This window comes from Ylistrum balloti, unplaced genomic scaffold (assembly GCF_031769215.1).
Source record: "Ylistrum balloti isolate Yb309-2 unplaced genomic scaffold, AGI_CSIRO_Ybal_v1 Utg371360, whole genome shotgun sequence".
Classification (NCBI taxonomy): domain Eukaryota; kingdom Metazoa; phylum Mollusca; class Bivalvia; order Pectinida; family Pectinidae; genus Ylistrum; species Ylistrum balloti.
In genome coordinates, this window is record NW_026782721.1 from 265288 (window position 1) to 271184 (window position 5897).

Genomic DNA, 5897 nt, shown 5'->3' on the forward strand with positions numbered 1-5897 from the left:
TGAGTTTATGCTTTTGCTGAATTCAAAATTTGAGTCTATTTTTATTTGTCTTGTCTAAAATGGAAAAATAATTTGAATTTTCCGACACCATTATGCTGTGGTGTTACAGTTGGAACAATAATAACTACATCTAGTGACAACTCTACAATATGACGGTAAACATGTGTTTACATAAAGGATGTCAAAGTACTGATAACATGGTGTCTTGTTTATCCTTGTTGATAATCGGTATTAGTGGAGATAGTATTAAATATCACTTCACAACACATGTCAAAATTAAATCCCAGCATTGAATCCAACTGACTGACCTTTTGATGTTACAAAATATCGTTACCTTTTCGCCGTTAACGTAAACAATCAAACTATCTCCTTCTTTGTCCATCTTAGCGACAGCAGCAACAGTCTGAAAGGATTTGGTTATATATTCGTCATAGTATATTACTTATAGAAGCACTTTTAAGAATAAGTACAAGAAAACTCCCGTATAATTCAGTACATGTATATAAACACTGTGATTCAAATTGTTTAATATGGGTTTGTGGTAAAATGTTAACCAGCCTAAATCCAAGACTCCAATAAAAAAAAACAGCATCGATAAATGGATTGCAGCCGTACTGAGGAAACATTTACATAGAGAGTATCTTAACATTGCACCTCACAAAGACAGCAACTGTAGTTATAGAAAAGGAAAAAAATATATAATTAGTATATAATAGCAATGGCTGATAAATCGTACACCTCTAGTTTATTGTTTTATGTCTAGTGTCTAAGAAGCTAGACAACATTAACATAACGACAGGTTACAAAATCGTTTACTCAATATAGGTACAACGAAGGCATAAAATGAATGAACAAAAAATAATGATACGGATACATGAAGTACCAGGAGATTGATACCCACAATCTGTTAGGTATTACATGATACAATGTCTCATTAATGTATGAAGAGGTCACTTATTTTATTCGGATGGACGTACGCATGCGCGCACGCGCGGACAGAGCGATCGCTACAGGGCATCCACCACTGTGACGTAACAACGACGGAACTGCCTAAAACCTCCCCATAATCTTCATTAACCTGCATCTCTCGAAACCCGGTGTTGTGAGTTCACTTGCCAGTTGCCGATATCATGCAGGATAGTCGTGATTTTGTGAGCATGTCCTTGAATATCGAATCAACAGCGACATGTTAGGGGCGCATGTACATTTTGTATGTTGCTAAGTAATGTTGTCATTCTGTCAAGTTTTCAGCAGTACAGTCGGATTTTGGGTAACATTTGTGAATATGGGAGACACGTTTGAAATATTTTTCAGCAGCGTCATTTTGTACAATCCTTGCATTAATGCGATATAGGTCGGTTATTGTTAAATTAATACGCGTTATTTCATAGTGATTAAAAACCGAATACCAGTTGCCTCGAACTTAATATCAATAAAAGATTCGTGTCTGACAAAGACCACACGTAACATACAGCTCTTACCGTGCCTACTCACCTTCTACCCGTCCTGATTAGTCAACCGCCTACAAAACCAAGTGTATAACCGTCACAACGTCATGTTTCTGTTTACAATGTGTTATATCTGCGTTTGGTTCACCTGTACAGCCTCGAGCTAGGGTTCATAAGGTCATCACATGCAGTGATACGAGGTCATAGGGGTCAGTGATATATAGCGCAACTCTGATAACTCAAGTTGTTATGTCAACAGATTTGTATATATGTAATAGAAATGTATTTGATAGAATATTTTTGTGGTCTTAAGGAATGACAGATATAGGTCATCATTTCGAGTTTGATAGTTTCCACTCGTACTGATCATACTTGGAAAATACAAATATCCCACCCCGTTCGAAATGATATTCGTCAAGTAATAGATAATTTCCTCTATCATGAAAAGACAAGAAGAAAATACCAACATGTCAATATAATCATAATCCTAACTCGAATTCGATATAAATATGGCAAAATATTAATAAAAATCAAGATTTACACGGAGACTCGTGAGAAAAGAAAAATAAGACCATTTGTTCCGGAAGAGTAAACATCTACTGTTTCATCAACGTCACTCGCCATGTAAATCTTGGTCAATCGTAGTACAACTAATATAATTACTTTGATTCGTCAATGACAGCATGATAAATCATAAATAGAGTAATAATAACAGGGAAACATCCAAAATAAACACGTGTGTAATCACGTTTTTCTAAACATTACATCATGCTTGACATAAGAAGAGCCTGCAGACAGTTATTCCAATATTTCTTTGCTGTGATTTTTCGAAATGCTGCTTAGCTGCATAATACGGTAATGACTTAAGTTTTCCTTTTGTGAATTCTCCATTTCCAAACAGCAACATTCCTGCATTCAATGGATCTCTCCGTGCATCACGACTGACACACAACATAGACTTTCGACAGATGCAATATGCTGAGGATTATGGGGAAGTTTTACGGTTGTCATTGTGATCTCATTGAGACATATTTCATTTCGTTGTGCAATATGACCTGGACATGCTTGAACCTGGTGGTTCCGTTGTTTACCGCGTTTTTTTATTTGGGAACGTGACATTTCTCACTTGCATTAACAAAGATTTGACTGTTGGTGTCCTCTTCGAGTCTCCATGTAAATCTTTGTTATGCTGTCATTTTGCCCTTGTTTCACCGTTCGTGTGTTTGAAATAAAATTCTGCTAACATATGTACGTATGTCACAACTTAGCATCTCAGCTTATTTTCTCGAGTGTCAGCGACGTAATCGCCAAGCTTGTTTTAATACGAGTGTCCCGTTTGCCACATGCCTTTGTATAGTGATAAGTAAGCGGTTGAATTACGCGCTCTTTTCCTACAAGAAAACTTTTGTTGGTAAGCTACGCATGCGCGAACAGGTATGAACGGTTAGACAGGCAGGTATGAGCGGAAGCGCAAACAACTGATTGCGGTAAGTTACGGCGTATAAATATAATTTCATCCGTTTGACTGGGGAATAAGGATGAAATGAATTTCTCCGTGTTATGTTTTTCCAACATGCCTTTGTATAGTGATACATGTGTATACCCGGTTGTCATTACGCGCTCTTTTCCTGCACAAGAAATTTTTGTTTTTGTTTTGCGTAGGTGTAAGGATTTTTTCCTCTAAGCTTATTAAGTTTTGTGGGAAGAATTTTAATAAAAATCAATTGAAATGAATTTTGATAATTTCGTTTGTTATTAAGTGAAAAACAGTATTTAATCATTGAAGTTGTTTTCAAATAAAAGCAAATTGCGTGCTTATGAAGAACAATACATGTTTCTGTTAAATAAATTATGTGCCAATAAATCATGTACCCTCTGTCGCTGTGAAAATACAGTTAATGGTTGTTGTTATTATTATCCTATTGGATAATTTAAAGGAGAATAAGTTACATAATGATACAAGTAATGAATGTAGTGAATGTGTTGTATTCTACCTGGTGTGTGTATGCGTACTTAGTATTGTGCGTGCACGGGCGATGTATATATGCGTGTTTACGGTGCCAAATAAAATGTAAACAAAAGCATTGTTAGATTTGCTGCGTTAGGTGCTAGGCATAGGAGCTTAGATGTGTTGTGTGATAGTTTGGTTTTTGGGTCACCTTACAATAAAAGTCTCATGTTGACCTATTCTAATACCATTCATTCGACGTCGTGCTTCCGTAAACAATTTAACACTTCTCAAAAACACCTGATCCGATTTCAATGAAATTTTGCGGAATCCTTCCATGGCCTTAAATGAACCAAATATGTGAATTGTACAGTCCCCACCCTAGGGGCCTGAAGGGCGGGGTCAAATTGACTCAGATTTTAAAAATCTTCTTCTCAAGACCCAGATATGGTAGAATCAAATACTTCTTCATGAATGGAGGCATCTTAAAAAGTTTTACCAAAATTGTGAATTTCATGACCCGAAGGTTACACATTCCCCGTGGGGAGGGGATAAAATTTACTATAGTTTATATAGGAAAACTACATTTTTGAGCATAATTTGTTTAATTTCCTTTGGAAATATTTCAAACTTGGTTAGAATTATGAGTGAATGATGATGGCTTGTTGGTTTGCCCATTTTGATCCTGACTGACCCCCAGGGGCTGATGGGCGGGGCCAAAGGGGTAAAATTGACTTAAATTTCAAAAATCTTCACAAGATATGGTAGAATCACATACACTTCTTGAATGGAAGCATCTAAAGGTGCTTTACCAAAATTGTGAATTTCATGGCCCTTGGGGCTCAAATTTCCCTCTGGGGAGGGGGTAAAGTTTGCTATTGTATATGTAGGAAAACTACATTTTTGAGCATAATTTGTTTAATTTCCATTAGAAATATTTCAAACGTGGTAAGAAGTATGAGTGAAGGGTGACGGCCTGATGGTATGCCCATTTTGATCCTGACTGATGGGTGGTACCAATCGGGGTCAAAGTTACTTAAATTTTCTAAAATCTTATTATCAAGACACATATATAGTATCATCAAATGCTCTTCATGAATGGAAGCATCTAAGATGCTTTAATTACCAAAATGAGTCTCATATTTCTTCCTGGGAAGGAATATGATTTTCAGACTTTACTGTAATTTTCATAGAAAATTGCGTTTTTTAGCATAATATTGGTTATTTCCCACTGGAAATAACTTTATAAAAATTATCAGTATATGATGGCAGTTTTGATGGTATGCATGTATTGACACTGGCTTACTATATTCAGTGTCACAATTTCTATTCAATATTGCTTATCTCAGGCAGAGACGTATATACGTCTCTGTCTCAGGTGACCGTCAAGACTGCTAGGCCTCTAGTTATATTAAATTTTGGTATATATCTATTGTATTATATCTTAAAGCGTGCGATATAGATAACCAATTAATTTAAGCGTATATTGTAGCTGCCGCCGATGGATTCACGACATTCGTAGCGGGTGTACCTAATGAGTGCCCGGGGAGGAATGAGTGTCCTGGGACATATTTTACACCCAACATTTCCTCAATCAAGATTTTTAAATATTCTTTTTGTGTTATAAACTTGATACCTATGTCTAACAACGTGCAAATAATCATTCTGATTTACTTACCGAAAAGTATTGAAAAACCGTTGAATTGTCGCGGAACGTGCACAACTAACACTAAGCTGAATTACTAGGCGGGTGTGAGTATCCTGCGAGGTTTTCGTACTATCAAGCTTGTTTTCGTACGTAAATTCCAATTACCAAGTTTGTTTCATTATCTAAATATCATTTAGATTGATTGTAAATGATAAGGATACGAATCTCAGCGTTTACATTTGATTCCTTAACTTAACAAAAAAAAAAAAACAAAAAAAACAAAAAAACGTTTTGTTGGCTCGTCTAGCTGCTCGACCAACACTTTGTCAAAGCTTCTTACCACCATTCTTAACACTATAAATATGGTTTACCGACTTATTCAAACTGAAAGAACTTCTTGTTTTTTCCAAGAGAGTGAATGGTATATGTGGTTGTTAACTATACTGAAGCGTATTTCGTGAACAATACGTCCAAAACAAAGAGGAAACATATGGAGAACGAAATCATCAAAATGATCGCATTTTACATCTTCATCAAGTTAGATGGAAAGTTCTTCCAACAGACCATTGGCATACCATTGGGAACTAACTGTGCCTCCCTGTCGACCGACTTGTCAGTGTTATCATACGAGGCTGAATTTATCAAAGAGCTTATCAAAATAGGTCAAAGAAATCTTCCAAAGGCGTTTAGTTTACATTCGGATATATTGATGACGTCTCGTCTTTAGATAACAAGATTTGTATTGACCACGTTCATCGTATATATACCCATTGCAATTGGAAATCAAAGACACGACAGACTTTTCTACATCAGCCGCTTATCTCGATCTTTTCCTGTAACAATACCAACATGG